This window comes from Heptranchias perlo, chromosome 14, assembly GCF_035084215.1.
Source record: "Heptranchias perlo isolate sHepPer1 chromosome 14, sHepPer1.hap1, whole genome shotgun sequence".
Lineage (NCBI taxonomy): Eukaryota > Metazoa > Chordata > Chondrichthyes > Hexanchiformes > Hexanchidae > Heptranchias > Heptranchias perlo.
Window position 1 is genome coordinate 258,305 of NC_090338.1, and position 17,734 is coordinate 276,038.

The following is a 17,734-nucleotide window of genomic DNA, read 5'->3' on the forward strand; positions in this document are numbered from 1 at the left end:
AAAAGAGACTGTTAGCGAAGATAGAAGCCCATGGAATCGAGGGAAAAATATGGACTTGGTTAGGAGGTTTGCTGAGCGAAAGGTGACAGAGAGTAGGGATAATGGGTAGGTACTCACATTGGCAGGATGTGACTAGTGGAGTCCCGCAGGGATCTGTCTTCGGGCCTCAATTATTCACAATATTTATTAACGACTTAGATGAAGGCATAGAAAGTCTCATATCTAAGTTTGCCGATGACACAAAGATTGGTGGCATTGTAAGCAGTGTAGATGAAAACATAAAATTAAAATGCAATATTGATAGGCTAATGGAATGCTGGCCTTTATATCTAGAGGACTAGAGTACAAGGGGGCAGAAGTTATGCTGCTGCTATACAAAACTCTGGTTGGACCGCACCTGGAGTACTGTGAGCAGTTCTGGGCACCGCACCTTCGGAACGTCATAGAATCATAGAAGTTTACAACATGGAAACAGGCCCTTCGGCCCAACATGTCCATGTCGCCCAGTTTATACCACTAAGCTAGTCCCAGTTGCCTGCACTTGGCCCATATCCCTCTATACCCATCTTACCCATGTCACTGTCCAAATGCTTTTTAAAAGACAAAATTGTACCCGCCTCTACTACTGCCTCTGGCAGCTCGTTCCAGACACTCACCACCCTTTGAGTGAAAAAATTGCCCCTCTGGACCCTTTTGTATCTCTCCCCTCTCACCTTAAATCTATGCCCCTTCGTTATTGGACTCCCCTACCTTTGGGAAAAGATTTTGACTATCTACCTTATCTATGCCCCTCATTATTTTATAGATTTCTATAAGATCACCCCTAAACCTCCTACTCTCCAGGGAAAAAAGTCTCAGTCTATCCAACCTCTCCCTATAAGTCAAACCATCAAGTCCCGGTAGCATCCTAGTAAATCTTTTCTACACTCTTTCTAGTTTAATAATATCCTTTCTATAATAGGGTGACCAGAACTGTACACAGTATTCCAAGTGTGGCCTTACTAATGTCTTGTACAACTTCAACAAGACATCCCAACTCCTGTATTCAATGTTCTGACCAATGAAACCAAGCATGCTGAATGCCTTCTTCACCACCCTATCCACCTGTGACTCCACTTTCAAGGAGCTATGAACCTGTACTCCTAGATCTCTTTGTTCTATAACTCTCCCCAACGCCATACCATTAACGGAGTAGGTCCTGGCCCGATTCGATCTACCAAAATGCATCGCCTCACATTTATCTAAATTAAATTCCATCTGCCATTCATCGGCCCACTGGCCCAATTTATCAAGATCCCGTTGCAATCCCTGATAACCTTCTTCACTGTCCACAATGCCACCAATCTTGGTGTCATCTGCAAACTTACTAACCATGCCTCCTAAATTCTCATCCAAATCATTAATATAAATAACAAATAACAGCGGACCCAGCACCGATCCCTGAGGCACACCGCTGGTCACAGACCTCCAGTTTGAAAAACAACCCTCTACAACCACCCTCTGTCTTCTGTCGTCAAGCCAATTTTGTATCCAATTGGCTACCTCACCTTGGATCCCGTGAGATTTAACCTTATGTAACAACCTACCATGCGGTACCTTGTCAAAGGCTTTGCTAAAGTCCATGTAGACCACGTCTACTGCACAGCCCTCATCTATCTTCTTGGTTATCCCTTCAAAAAACTCAATCAAATTCGACATATTGGCCTTGGAGGGAGTGCAGCGTAGGTTTACTAGAATGATACCCGGACTTCAAGGGTTAAGTTACGAGGAGAGATTGCACAAATTGGGGTTGTATTCTCTAGAGTTTAGAAGGTTAAGGGGTGATCTGATCGAAGTTTATAAGATATTAAGGGGAACAGATAGGGTGGATAGAGAGAAACTATTTCCGCTGATTGGGGATTCTAGGAGTAGGGGGCACAGTCTAAAAATTAGAGCCAGACCTTTCAGGAGTGAGATTAGAAAACATTTCTACACACAAAGGGTGGTAGAAGTTTGGAACTCTCTTCCGCAAACGGCAATTGATACTAGCTCAATTGCTAAATTTAAATCTGAGATAGATAGCTTTTTGGCAACCAAAGTTATTAAGGGATATGGGCCAAAGGCAGGTATATGGAGTTAGATCACAGATCAGCCATGATCTTATCAAATGGCAGAGCAGGCATGAGGGGCTGAATGGCCTACTCCTGTTCCTATGTTCCTATGAATTGGTGGTAGAGTCAGGGACCCTCAACTCTTTTTAAAAAGTACCTGGACCTGCACCTAAAGTGCTGTAAGCTCCAGGGCTACGGACTGGGTACTGGAAGGTGGGATTCGAATGGGCACCTGGTTGTTCTTCGATCTGGCGCGGACACGATGGGCTGAATGGCCCCCTTCTGTGCTGTATCTTTTGTATGGTTCGATGGTCTGCCCATGCCACCAGCCTGTCTATATCCTCTTGAAGTCTATCACTATCCTCCTCACTGTTCACTACACTTCCAAGTTTTGTGTCTTCTGCAAATTTTGAAATTGTGCCCTGTACACCCAAGTCCAAGTCATTAATAAATATCAAAAAAAGCAGTCGTCCCAGTGCCGACCCCTGGGGAACTCCACTGTACACCTCCCTCCAGTCCGAAAAACAACCGTTCACCACTACTCTCTGTTTCCTGTCAGTTAACCAATTCTGTATCCATGTTGCTACTGCCCCGTTTATTCCATGGATTTGAATTTTGCTGACAAGCCTATTATGTGGCACTTTTTCAAACTCCTTTTGAAAGTCCATATAGATAACATCAACCGCATTGCCCTCATCTACCCTCTTGTTACTTCATCAAAAAACTGATTCAGGTTAGTCAAACACGATTTGCCTTTAACAAATCCACGCTGGCTTTCCTTAATCAATCCACACTTGTCCAAGTGGCTGCTAATTCTGTCCCGGATTATCGTTTCTCAAAGTTTCCCCACCGCTGAGGTTAAACTGACTGGCCTGCTGTTGCTGGGTTTATCCTTACACCCTTTTTTAAACAAGGGAGTAATGTTTGCATTTCTCCTGTTGCACAGGTAAATGGCTGCCACAACAACTTGCATTTATATAGCACCTTTAACATAGTAAAACGTCCCAAGACGCTTCATAGGAGCGATTATCAAACAAAATTTGACACCGAGCCATATAAGGAGATATTAGGACAGATCACTAAAAGCTTGGCCAAAGGGCTAGATTTTAAGGTGTGTCTTAAAGGAGGAGAGTGAGGCAGAGAGGCTTACGGAGGGAATTCCAGAGCTTAGGCCCCAGGCAGTTGAAGGCACGGCTGCCAATGGTGGAGTGATTAAAATCGGGGATGTGCAAGAGGGAAGAATTGGAGGAGCGCAGAGATCTTGGAGGGTTGTAGGGATGGAGAAAGTCACAGAGATAGGGAGGGGGTGAGGCCATGGAGCGATTTGAAAACAAGGATGAGAATTTTAAAATCGAGGCATTGCCGTACCGGGAGCCAAAGTTGGTCAGCGAGCACAGGGGTGATGGATCAATGGGACTTGGTGTGAGTTAAGATACGGGGCAGCAGAGTTTTGGATGAGCTCAAGTTTATGGAGGGTGGAAAATGGGAGGTCGGCCAGGAGACCAAGCAGAAGTCAGAGCGCTGAAAACACAAATGTTATGGCAGGAGATTGGAGGAAACCCAATGGAAATTCTACACCTGGAATTTAAATGTGCTGAAGGAGGTCAGTTAGCAAGGAGTGCATGGTCTTCTCGAGCATCCTGTAGGGCACAACAAGATCCGAATTCTATCCCAGAACTACTGAAGCAGAGTTAGAAGCCATCTTGTTTAAGTCAAGCAAGACAACCCGGTGATGTGGGGTAGTGTACCATTTTTATTAGTTTTGTATTGGTAAGCAAAGATGAATTGCACTGATTGAACTTAGTGAATCTAATCATAAATGTTGCCCTGGTGTACGTTCATTCTCATCTCACCAAAAATTTGCTTGGTCGCCTTCTGAGAAATTAAAGACGTACAAGTGCAAAAGACAGGAACGTCTTGTCTAGTTTAAAAGGGGCATTATTGTTACATCCCTGGATGTTCAAGTAGAAGTTACAACATGGAAACAGGCCCTTCGGCCCAACATGTCCATGTCGCCCAGTTTATACCACTAAGCTAGTCCCAATAGCCTGCACTTGGCCCATATCCCTCTATACCCATCTTACCCATGTAACTGTCCAAATGCTTTTTAAAAGACAAAATTGTACCCGCATCTACTACTGCCTCTGGCAGCTCATTCCAGACACTCACCACCCTTTGAGTGAAAAAATTGCCCCTCTGGACCCTTTTGTATCTCTCCCCTCTCACCTTAAATCTATGCCCCCTCGTTATAGACTCCCCTACCTTTGGGAAAAGATTTTGACTATCTACCTTATCTATGCCCCTCATTATTTTATAGACTTCTATAAGATCACCCCTTAACCTCCCACTCTCCAGGGAAAAAAGTCCCAGTCTGTCTAACCTCTCCCTATAAGTCAAACCATCAAGTCCCGGTAGCATCCTAGTAAATCTTTTTTGCACTCTTTCTAGTTTAGTAATATCCTTTCTATAATAGGGTGACCAGAACTGTACACAGTACTCCAAGTGTGGCCTCACCAATGCCCTGTACAACTTCAACAAGACATCCCAACTCCTGCATTCAATGTTCTGACCAATGAAACCAAGCATGCTGAGTGCCTTCTTCACCACCCTATCCACCTGTGACTCCACTTTCAAGGAGCTATGAACCTGTACTCCTAGATCTCTTTGTTCTATAACTCTCCCCAACGCCCTACAATTAACGGAGTAGGTCCTGACCTGATTCGATCTACCAAAATGCATCGCCTCACATTTATTTAAATTAAACTCCATCTGCCATTCATCGGCCCACTGGCCCAATTTATCAAGATCCCGTTGCAATCCTAGATAACCTTCTTCACTGTCCACAATGCCACCAATCTTGGTGTCATCTGCAAACTTACTAACCATGCCTCCTAAATTCTCATCCAAATCATTAATATAAATAACAAATAACAGCGGACCCAGCACCGATCCCTGAGGCACACCGCTGGACACAAGCATCCAGTTTGAAAAATAACCCTCTACAACCACCCTCTGTCTTCTGTCGTCAAGCCAATTTTGTATCCAATTGGCTACCTCACCTTGGATCCCATGAGATTTAACCTTATGTAACAACCTACCATGCAGTACCTTGTCAAAGGCTTTGCTGAAGTCCATGTAGATCACGTCTACTGCACAGCCCTCATCTATCTTCTTGGTTACCCCTTCAAAAAACTCAATCAAATTCGTGAGACATGATTTTCCTCTCACAAAACTATGCTGACTGTTCCTAATTAGTCCCTGCCTCTCCAAATGCCTGTAGATCCTGTCTCTCAGAATACCCTCTAACAACTTACCCACTACAGATGTCAGGCTCACCGGTCTGTAGTTCCCAGGCTTTTCCCTGCCGCCCTTCTTAAACAAAGGCACAACATTTGCTGCCCTCCAATCTTCAGGCACCTCACCTGTAGCGGTGGATGATTCAAATATCTCTGCTCGGGGACCCGCAATTTCCTCCCTCACCTCCCATAACGTCCTGGGATACATTTCATCAGGTCCCGGAGATTTATCTACCTTGATGCGCGTTAAGACTTCCAGCACCTCCCTCTCTGTAATGTGTGCACTCATCAAGACATCACTATTTATTTCCCCAAGTTCCCTAACATCCATGCCTTTCTCAACCGTAAATACCGATGTGAAATATTCATTCAGGATCTCACCCATCTCTTGTGGTTCCGCACATAGATGACCTTGTTGATCCTTAAAAGGCCCTACTCTCTCCCTAGTTACTCTTTTGCCCTTTATGTATTTGTAGAAGCTCTTTGGATTCTCCTTTGCCTTATCTGCCAAAGCAATCTCATGTCCCCTTTTTGCCCTCCTGATTTCTCTCTTAACGCTACTCCGGCAATCTCTATACTCTTCAAGGGATCGACTTGATCCCAGATGCCTATGCATCTCATATGCCTCCTTCTTCTTTTTGACTAGGGCCTCAATCTCCCGAGTCATCCAAGGTTCCCTACTTCTACCAGCCTTGCCCTTCACTTTATAAGGAATGTGCTTACCCTGAACCCTGGTTAACACACTTTTGAAAGCCTCCCACTTACCAGACGTCCCTTTGCCTGCCAACACTCTCCCAATCAACTTCTGAAAGTTCCTGTCTAATACCATCAAAATTGGCCTTTCCCCAATTTAGAATTTTAACTTTTGGGCCAGACCTATCATTCTCCATAGCTATCTTAAAACTGATGGAATTATGATCACTGGTCCCAAAGTGATCCCTCACTAACACTTCTGTCACCTGCCCTTCCTTATTTCCCAAGAGGAGGTCAAGTTTTGCCCCCTCTCTAGTCGGGCCATCCACATACTGAATGATAAATTCCTCCTGAATACACTCAACAAATTTCTCTCCATCCAAGCCCCTAATGCTATGGCTGTCCCAGTCAATGTTGAGAAAGTTAAAGTCCCCTACTATTACCACCATATTTTTCTTGCAGCTGTCTGTAATCTCCTTACATATTTGCTCCTCAATTTCCCGTTGACTATTTGGGGGTCTGTAGTACAATCCTATCAAAGTGATCTCTCCCTTCTTATTTTTCAGTTCTACCCATATAGACTCAGTGGGCGAACCCTCGGATATATCCCCTCTCACTACTGCCGTGATGTTCTCCCTAATCAAGAACGCAACTCCCCCTCCTCTCTTACCTCCTGCTCTATCTTTCCTATAGCATCTGTACCCTGGAACATTGAGCTGCCAGTCCTGCCCCTCCCTTAGCCATGTTTCAGTAATAGCTATAACATCCCAGTCCCATGTACCCATCCATGCCCTGAGTTCATCTGCCTTGCCCATCAGACTTCTTGCATTGAAATAAATGCAGTTTAATCTAGACTTCCCTTGGTCTTTGCCCTGCTTTCTCAGACCATCTGTCCGGTCATGTTCTGTACACTCTCCCTTACTGCCTTTTGTTTCTGTCACCACTTTATTTCCCACTGACTTCCTGCATCGGTTCCCATCCCCCTGCCACATTAGTTTAAACCCTCCCCAACAGCACTGGCAAACACTCCCCCTAGGACATTGGTTCCAGTCCTGCCCAGATGCAGACCGTCCAATTTGTACTGGTCCCACCTCCCCCAGAACCGGTTCCAATGGTCCAGGAATTTGAATCCCTCCCTCTTGCACCATCTCTCAAGCCACGTATTCATCCTAGCTATCCTGTCATTCCTACTCTGACTAACCCGTGGTACTGGTAGCAATCCTGAGATTACTACCTTTGAGGTCCTACTCTTTCGTTTAACTCCTAACTCCCTAAATTCAGCTTGTAGGACCTCATCCTGTTTTTTACCTATATCGTTGGTGCCTATATGCACCACGACAACTGTGTCGTGTCCTGATCTGATTCCTGACGTCACTTCGAACTCGGTCGCAGCTCTGCTCGGCTCGGCTCCTCTCAGCTGTTCTCAGCGCTCTGAAACCCGCCTTTTATCGGACGCTCCCTCCGCTCGGCTCGGCTCCTCTCAGCTGTTCTCAGCGCTCTGAAATCCCGCCTTTTATCGGACGCTCCCTCCGTAGATGGTGTAAGTCAACTCCACTAAAAGGAGAACACTCAGCCCACTGAACGGATTGAATATACCTGAGAAGGTTTCTACGGCAGAACTAGATTTATAACAACCATCGTTTCCATTGCTGCACTCAGAACATTGGAAGAGGAGGAGGCCATTCAGCCCCTCCAGTCTGTTGCGCCATTCATGGCTGCACTCTTGCTCGCCTCTTCCAACCCTCACTTTTAGTGGAATTTAGGGCAGAACTTAAATGGGGCAAAAAGCTGGTGGATCCTCTCTCCCCAAGTTCTGCCCCCTTCCAGAAAGTTCTGATGGGTTTATACCCTAATAATTGGAATTTGATGGTAAAGGTGATTTTATACATTGCAAACGAGAAGCAAAATGAATTTTATACAACTCTTTGATCAGTAACATTGTGTTTTCATCGAGTTCCAACTCGACAATAATGTCATGTACAAAATTACTTCAATATTCTTTGTTGAGTAGAAATAATCTTTGAAAATAAATTGTTAAAAATGAACCCCACTTTCTATTTCATTACCTTAAAATATGCCGAAAATGACCTGCAGCCAAATGCTGCCTTTGCTTTGTTAAATCCCATTGTGACATTTGTGTTAAACATGCACTGTTACTCTGTTGATTTACAGAGCGCAGTTTGAGACACAGCTCTGTTACAAGTCAGGGCCTGCAGGCTATCGGTCCCTGCGCTGCAAATAAATCCCTTTGTTCTGCACCCATGGTCTGAGACCACCAACAGGCAGGAGGCTGCACCGGACACAAGGCAGTGGGTCACTGAGACAGCAACAGGCGGGCCAGGCTCACGACTCAGCCTGCAGCGGGAATGGACACGGGGCCTGAGCTCTGGACTCTGTTCACAGACCCATGCCATTACTTGCTGTGTTTTATTAACAATCTCTGTGCCAGCATTGGGGAGCGGATTAAAATACAGAATAAATGTAGAGCAAGGATTAATGTAGGAATAGTTTCAGCTTTAGGAATTGTGCAACAAACGTATTTTTCTTCATAGGGAAGAAAAAGTGAATGTCGTAAACTGCGTCTGAGAGTGAAGAAGCTTTTAAACCCCGACGGACAGAATAAACATCTGGGCAAAAGATTAAAAACCCAGGGCGACAGACGGATTAAACATTCAGAGCGATAGACGGATTAATTACTCGGGGCGATAGAGGGATTAAACATTGGGGGCGATAAACGGATTAAACATTGGGGGCGATAGACGGATTAAACATTGGGGGCGATAGACGGATTAAACATTCGGGGCGATAGACGGATTAAACATTCGGGGCGATAGACGGATTAAACATTGGGGGCGATAGACGGATTAAACATTGGGGGCGATAGACGGATTAAACATTCGAGGCGATAGACGGATTAAACATTGGGGGCGATAGACGGATTAAACATTCGGGGCGATAGACGGATTAAACATTGGGGGCGATAGACGGATTAAACATTCGAGGCGATAGACGGATTAAACATTGGGGGCGATAGACGGATTAAACATTCGGGGCGATAGACGGATTAAACATTGGGGGCGATAGACGGATTAAACATTCGGGGCGATAGACGGATTAAACATTCGGGGCGATAGACGGATTAAACATTGGGGCGATAGACGGATTAAACATTCGAGGCGATAGACGGATTAAACATTGGGGGCGATAGACGGATTAAACATTCGGGGCGATAGACGGATTAAACATTCGGGGCGATAGACGGATTAAACATTCGGGGCGATAGACGGATTAAACATTCGGGGCGATAGACGGATTAAACATTCAGGGCGATAGACGGATTAAACATTCGGGGCGATAGACGGATTAAACATTCGAGGCGATGGACAGATTAAACATTCGGGGCGATAGACGGATTAAACATTCGGGGCGAACACAGGTTGAAGATTTGGGCCGATAGGCTGATTGATCATTCGAAGCGATGAAAGGATTAAACTTTCCTGGAAAAAGACGGATAAAAATTGATCCAACTCAGACTTAACATTTGTGGCGAAAGTCAGATTAATCATTCGGGATGATAGAGGATTAAACGTTTGGGGCGATTGACTGATTAAACATTCGGAGCAAAAGTAGAATTAAACATTGGGGCCGAAAGTGGGATTAAACATTCGAGGTGATGGACAGATTAAACATTGTGGGCAATTGACGGATTATCCATTCGTTGAGATAGATGGATTTTTTTTTATTCATTCGTGGGATGCGGGCGTCGCTGGCGAGGCCGGCATTTATTGCCCATCCCTAATTGCCCTTGAGAAGGTAGTGGTGAGCCGCCTTCTTGAACCGCTGCAGTCCGTGTGGTGACGGTTCTCCCACAGTGCTGTTAGGAAGGGAGTTCCAGGATTTTGACCCAGCGACAATGAAGGAACGGCGATATATTTCCAAGTCGGGATGGTGTGTGACTTGGAGGGGAACGTGCAGGTGGTGTTGTTCCCATGTGCCTGCTGCCCTTGTCCTTCTAGCTGGTAGAGGTCGCGGGTTTGGGAGGTGCTGTTGAAGAGGCCTTGGTAAGTTGCTGCAGTGCATCCTGTGGATGGTACACACTGCAGCCACAGTGCTCCGGTGGTGAAGGGAGTGAATGTTTAGGGTGGTGGATGGGGTGCCAATCAAGTGGACTGCTTTGACCTGGATGGTGTCGAGCTTCTTGAGTGTTGTTGGAGCTGCACTCATCCAGGCAAGTGGAGAGTATTCCATCACACTCCTGACTTGTGCCTTGTCGATGGTGGAAAGGCTTTGGGGAGTCAGGAGGTGAGTCACTCGCCGCAGAATACCCAGCCTCTGACCTGCTCTTGTAGCCACAGTATTAATGTGGCTGGTCCAGTTAAGTTTCGGGTCAATGGTGACTCCCAGGATGTTGATGGTGGGGGATTCGGTGATGGTAATGCTATTGAATGTCAAGGGGAGGTGGTTAGATTCTCTCCTGTTGGAGATGGACATTGCCTGGCACTTGTCTGGCGCAAATGTTACTTGCCACTTATGAGCCCAAGCCTGGATGTTGTCCAGGTCTTGCTGCATGCAGGCTTGGACTGCTTCATTATCTGAGGGGTTGCGAATGGAACTGAACACTGTGCAATCATCAGCAAACATCCCCATTTCTGACCTTATGATGGAGGGAAGTTCATTGATGAAGCAGCTGAAGATGGTTGGGCCTAGGACACTGCCCTGACGAACTCCTGCAGTAATGTCCTGGGGCTGAGATGATTGGCCTCCAACAACCACTACCATCTTCCTTTATGCTAGGTATGACTCCAGCCACTGGAGAGTTTTCCCCCTGATTCGCATTGACTTCAATTTTACTAGGGCTCCTTGGTGCCACACTCGGTCAAATGCTGCCTTGATGTCAAGGGCAGTTACTTTCACCTCACCTCTGGAATTCAGCTCTTTTGTCCATGTTTGGACCAAGGCTGTAATGAGGTCTGGAGCCGAGTGGTCCTGGCGGAACCCAAACTGAGCATCGGTGAGCAGGTTATTGGTGAGTAAGTGCTGCTTGATAGCACTGTCGATGACACCTTCCATCACTTTGCTGATGATTGAGAGTAGACTGATGGGATGGTAATTGGCCGGATTGGATTTGTCCTGCTTTTTGTGGACAGGACATACCTAGGCAATTTTCCACAATGTCTGGTAGATGTCAGTGTTGTTGCTGTACTGGAACAGTTTGGCTAGAGGCGCAGCTAGTTCTGGAGCACAAGTCTTCAGCACTACAGCCGGGATGTTGTCGGGGCCCATAGCCTTTGCTGTATCCAGTGCACTCAGCCGCTTCTTGATATCACGTGGAGTGAATCGAATTGGCTGAAGACTGACTTCTGTGATGGTGGGGATATCAGGAGGAGGCCGAGATGAATCATCCACTCGGCACTTCTGGCTGAAGATGGTTGCAAACGCTTCAGCCTTGTCTTTTGCACTCGTGCTGGACTCTGCCATCATTGAGGATGGGGATGTTTACAGAGCCTCCTCCTCCCGTTAGTTGTTTAATTGTCCACCACCATTCACGACTGGATGTGGCAGGACTGCAGAGCTTTGATCTGATTAATTGGTTGTGGAATTACTTAGCTCTGTCTATAGCATGTTGCTTCCGCTGTTTAGCATGCATGTAGTCCTGTGTTGTAGCTTCACCAGGTTGGCACCTCATTTTTAGGTACGCCTGGTGCTGCTCCTGGCATGCTCTTCTACATTGCTCACTGAACCAGGGTTGATCCCCTGGCTTGTTAGTAATGGGAGAGTGAGGAATATGCCGGGCCATGAGGTTACAGAATGTGCTGGAATCCAGGAGCAGGGTTGTCTCACTGCAGTTATACAGGAACTTGGTGAGACCACATCTGGAGTATTGTGTGCAGTTTTGGTCTCCTTATCTGAGGAAGGAAGTCCTTGCCATGGAGGGAGTGCAACGAACGTTTACCAGACTGATTCCTGGGATGGCAGGACTGACGTATGAGGAGAGATTGGGTCGATTAGGCCTATATTCACGAGAGTTTAGAAGAATGAGAGGTGATCTCATCGAAACATTTGGGGCGATAGACGGATTGGGGGGAATATACTGGCATGGATTGAGAATTGGTTGACAGACAGGAAACAGAGTAGGAATAAACGAGTCTTTTTCCGGGTGGCAGGCAGTGACTAGTGGGGTACCGCAGGGATCAGTGCTTGGGCCCCAGCTATTCACAATATATATCAATGATTTGGATGAGGGAACTGAATGTAACATTTCCAAGTTTGCTGATGACACAAAACTAGGTGGGAATGTGAGCTGTGAGGAGGATGCAAAGAGGCTTCAAGGGGATATCGACAAGTTGGGTGAGTGGGCAAGAACATGGCAGATGGAATTTAATTTTTCACACTAACCTCTTGTGTGGGACCTTATCAAAAGCCTTCTGAAAATCCAAATACACCACATCCACTGGTTCTCCCCTATCTATTCTACTAGTTACATCCTCAAAAAACTCCAGTAGATTTGTTAAGCATGATTTCCCTTTCATAAACCCATGCTGACTTTGTCCAATCCTGTTAATGCCCTCCAAGTGTTCTGTTATCACATCTTTTATAATAGACTCCAGCATTTTCCCCACTACTGATGTGAGGCTAACTGGTCTGTAATTCCCTGCTTTTTCTCTCCCTCCTTTTTTAAATAGTGGCGTTACATTTGCCACCCTCCAATCTGTTCCAGAGTCTATAGAATTTTGGAAGATGATCACCAATGCATCAACTATTTCCAGGGCCACTTCCTTCAGTACTCTGGGATGTAGATTATCAGGCCCTGGGGATTTGTCTTTCCCGAGCACTATTTTTTTGACGAACACTGGTTTCCTCCTCTCACCAGACACTTGGCCTCGAATGTTTAATCTGTCTATCGCCCCGAATGTTTAATCCGTCTATCGCCCCGAATGATTAATCCGTCTATCGCCCCGAATGTTTAATCCGTCTATCGCCCCGAATGATTAATCCGTCTATCGCCCCGAATGTTTAATCCGTCTATCGCCCCGAATGTTTAATCCGTCTATCGCCTCGAATGTTTAATCCGTCTATCGCCCCGAATGATTAATCCGTCTATCGCATCGAATGTTTAATCCGTGTGAGGACAACAGTGTGCTGAGAGTTCGGTACGTGTGGGAGTTTGGTAAAGTGGGGGAAGGAGGTGCTGCTTTGCCTTGCTTTTCCTGCAGAGCGGTCGTGGACCTGAGAGCGGTGAGCGGCGGTAAAGAGCGAGACCAGAGCGGGGATAAAAACAGCGCAGAGAGAGCGAGAGTCCAGTCGGTGAGCGGCGGTAAAGAGCGAGACCAGAGCGGGGATAAAAACAGCGCGGAGAGAGCGAGAGTTCAGTCGGTGAGCGGCGGGAGAGAGCGAGACCAGAGCGGAGATATAAACAGCGCGGAGAGAGCGAGAGTCCAGTCGGTGAGCGGCGGGAGAGAGCGAGACCAGAGCGGAGATATAAACAGCGCGGAGAGAGCGAGAGTCCAGTCGGTGAGCGGCGGGAGAGAGCGAGACCAGAGCGGGGATATAAACAGCGCGGAGAGAGCGAGAGTTCAGTCGGTGAGCGGCGGGAAAGAGCGAGAGCAGAGCGGGGATATAAACAGCGCGGAGAGAGCGAGAGTCCAGTCGGTGAGCGGCGGGAGAGAGCGAGACCAGAGCGGGGATATAAACAGCGCGGAGAGAGTGAGACCAGAGCGGAGATATAAACAGCGCGGAGAGAGTGAGACCAGAGCGGGGATATAAACAGTGCGGAGAGAGCGAGACCAGAGCTTACTCTGAGAGCGAGACTCTGAGACCAGCGGCAGTTCGGGGTGACGTCACCAGTCAGAAAGTGACGCGGCACAGGGGAGGCAGCTGATTGGTGAGTAGGTTCAGGTGAGTATTTCTACCATTTTACTGTAAGTAAAGTAATAAGAAAGGGAAGATCTGCAGGTTTTATAGCAGATAGTGTTTTTTTTTTTAGTGAACCTAGGTCCCTAGTATAGTTAACATTTTCTAATTTCAACGTAATTTAAAAGGGGTAACTAAGCTAAGGCAAGTCATGGCAGCAGACCTCGCACCCGTGATATGCTCCTCCTGCAAGATGTGGGAAGTCATGGACACTACCAGTGTCCCTGCCGACCATGTGTGCGGGAAGTGTGTCCACCTGCAGCTACTGACCGATCGTATCTCGGAGCTGGAGCTGCGGGTGGACTCACTGTGGAGCATTCGCGATGCAGAGAAACTCGTGGATAGCACGTTTAGCGAGTTGGTCACACCGCACGTAAAGGGTATACAGGCAGGAAGTGAATGGGTGACCACCAGGAAGAGTAAGAGATGCAGGCAGGTAGTGCAGGGGTCCCCTGTGGCCATCCCCCTCTCAAACAGATATGCCACTTTGGATGCTGTTGGGGGGGATGACTTATCAGGGGAAGGCAGCAGCAGCCAACTTCCTGGCACCACGGGTAGCTCTGCTGCACAGGCTGGGAGGAAAAAGAGTGGCAGAGCTATAGTGATAGGGGACTCAATTGTAAGGGGAATAGACAGGCGTTTCTGCGTCCGCAACCGAGACTCCAGGATGGTGTGTTGCCTCCCTGGTGCAAGGATCAAGGATGTCTCGGAGCGGCTACAGAACATTTTGGAGGGGGAGGGCGAACAGCCAGCTGTCGTGGTGCACATAGGCACCAACGATATAGGTAAAAAAGGGGATGAGGTCCTAAAAGCAGAATATAGGGAGTTAGGAGGTAAATTAAAAAATAGGACCTCAAAGGTAGTAATCTCAGGATTGCTGCCAGTGCCACGTGCTAGTCAGAGTAGAAATAGGAGGATATTTCAAATGAATACGTGGCTAGAGGAATGGTGCAAGGGGGAGGGATTCAAATTCCTGGGACACTGGAAACGGTTCTGGGGGAGGTGGGACCAGTACAAACCGGATGGTCTGCACCTGGGCAGGGCCGGGACCGCTGTCCTAGGAGGAGTGTTTGCTAGTGCTGTTGGGGAGGGTTTAAACTAAAGTGGCAGGGGGTTGGGAACCTGAGCAGGGAGAGAGAGGAAAGCGTAACAGGAAGGGACAGAAGGTATGGAGTAATAGGTAAAGTGTTAAAAAAGGAAAAAGCAGGAACTAAGCGTCACAAAACAGATTTGAAAGTTCTTTATCTGAATGCACGTAGCATTCGTAATAAAATGGACGAGTTAACGGCACAAATAACTACGTATGGGTATGATCTTGTGGCCATTACAGAAACATGGCTGCAGGGTGACGACGACTGGGAATTAAATATGCCAGGGTATTTAACAATCAGGAAGGACAGGCAGGAAGGAAGGGGAGGTGGGGTGGCTATGTTAATAAAGGAAGGAATCACTGTAATACAGAGAAATGATATTGGGACAAAGCATCAAGATAATGAAACAGTTTGGGTGGAGATAAGGAATAATAAGGGAAAAAAAACATTAGTGGGCGTAGTATATAGGCCTCCTAATAGTTGCAACTCTGCTGGAAGAAGTATTAATCAGGAGATAGTCGGGGCATGTAATAAGGGAACAGCCATAATTATGGGGGATTTTAATTATCATATTAACTGGACAAATCAAATTGGGCAGAGCAGCCTTGAGGACGAGTTCATTGAGTGCATCAGGGATGGATTTCTTGAGCAGTATGTAACTGATCCTACAAGGGGGCAGGCAACCTTGGACCTGGTCCTGTGTAATGAGTCAGGATTAATTAATAATGTCCTAGTTAAGGATCCCCTTGGAACGAGCGACCATAACATGGTTGAATTCCATATCCAATTAGAGGGTGAGAAGGTTGATTCTCAAACAAGCGTACTGAGCTTGAATAAAGGAGACTATGATGGTATGAGAGCGGAATTGATTAAAGTGGACTGGGAAAATAGATTAAAGGGTAAGACGGTACATGAGCAGTGGTGTTCATTTAGGGAGTTATTTTACAACTTTCAAAATAAATATATTCCACTGAGGAAAAAAGGGTGCAAAAGAAATGACAGCCATCCGTGGCTAAGTAAAGAAATCAAGGATAGTATCCGACTAAAAACAAGGACATATAAGGTAGCCAAACTTAGTGGGAGGATAGAAGATTGGGAATTCTTCAAAAGACAGCAAAAAGTAACTAAAGGATTGATTAAGAAAGGGAAGTTAGATTATGAAAAGAAATTAGCAAAAAATATAAAAACAGATAGCAAGAGTTTCTATAGTTATATAAAAAGAAAAAGGGTGGCTAAGGCAAACATAGGTCCCTTAGAGGATGAGACCGGGAAATTAATGGTGGGAAACATGGAGATGGCAAAAATGCTGAACAAATATTTTGTTTCAGTCTTTACAGTAGAGGACACTAAGAATATCCCAACACTGGACAAACAGGGGACTCTCGGGGGGGAGGAGCTAAATACGATTAAAATCACTCAGGAGATGGTACTCAGTAAAATAATGGGACTCAAGGCGGATAAATCCCCTGGACCTGATGGCTTCCATCCTAGGGTCTTGAGGGAAGTGGCAGTAGGGATTGTGGATGCTTTGGTGATAGTTTTCCAAAATTCCCTGGACTCAGGAGAGGTCCCGGCAGATTGGAAAACTGCTAATGTAACACCGTTATTTAAAAAGGGTAGTAGGCAGAAGGCTGGAAATTATAGGCCAGTTAGCTTAACATCTGTGGTGGGTAAAATTTTGGAGTCTATTATTAAGGAGACAGTAACGGAACATTTAGATAAGCATAATTTAATAGGACAAAGTCAGCATGGCTTTATGAAGGGGAAGTCATGTCTGACAAATTTGCTTGAGTTCTTCGAGGATATAACGTATAGGGTGGATAAAGGGGAACCAGTGGACATAGTGTATTTAGACTTCCAGAAGGCATTCGACAAGGTGCCACATAAAAGATTATTACTTAAGATAAAAAATCACGGGATTGGGGGTAATATTCTGGCATGGGTGGAGGATTGGTTATCGAACAGGAAGCAGAGAGTTGGGATAAATGGTTCATTTTCGGACTGGCAACCAGTAACCAGTGGTGTTCCACAGGGGTCGGTGCTGGGTCCCCAACTCTTTACAATCTATATTAACGATTTGGAGGAGGGGACCGAGTGCAACATATCAAAATTTGCAGATGATACAAAGATGGGAGGGAAAGTAGAGAGAGAGGAGGACATAAAAAACCTGCAAGGGGATATAGACAGGCTGGGTGAGTGGGCGGAGATTTGGCAGATGCAATATAATATTGGAAAATGTGAGGTGATGCACTTTGGCAGGAAAAATCAGAGAGCAAGTTATTTTCTTAATGGCGAGAGACTGGAAAGTACTGCAGTACAAAGGGATCTGGGGGTCCTAGTGCAAGAAAATCAAAAAGTTGGTATGCAGGTGCAGCAGGTGATCAAGAAAGCCAACGGAATGTTGGCTTTTATTGCTAGGGGGATAGAATATAAAAACAAGGAGGTATTGCTGCAGTTATATAAGGTATTGGTGAGACCGCACCTGGAATACTGCATACAGTTTTGGTCTCCATACTTAAGAAAAGACATACTTGCTCTCGAGGCAGTACAAAGAAGGTTCACTCGGTTAATCCCGGGGATGAGGGGGTGGACATATGAGGAGAGGTTGAGTAGATTGGGACTCTACTCATTGGAGTTCAGAAGAATGAGAGGC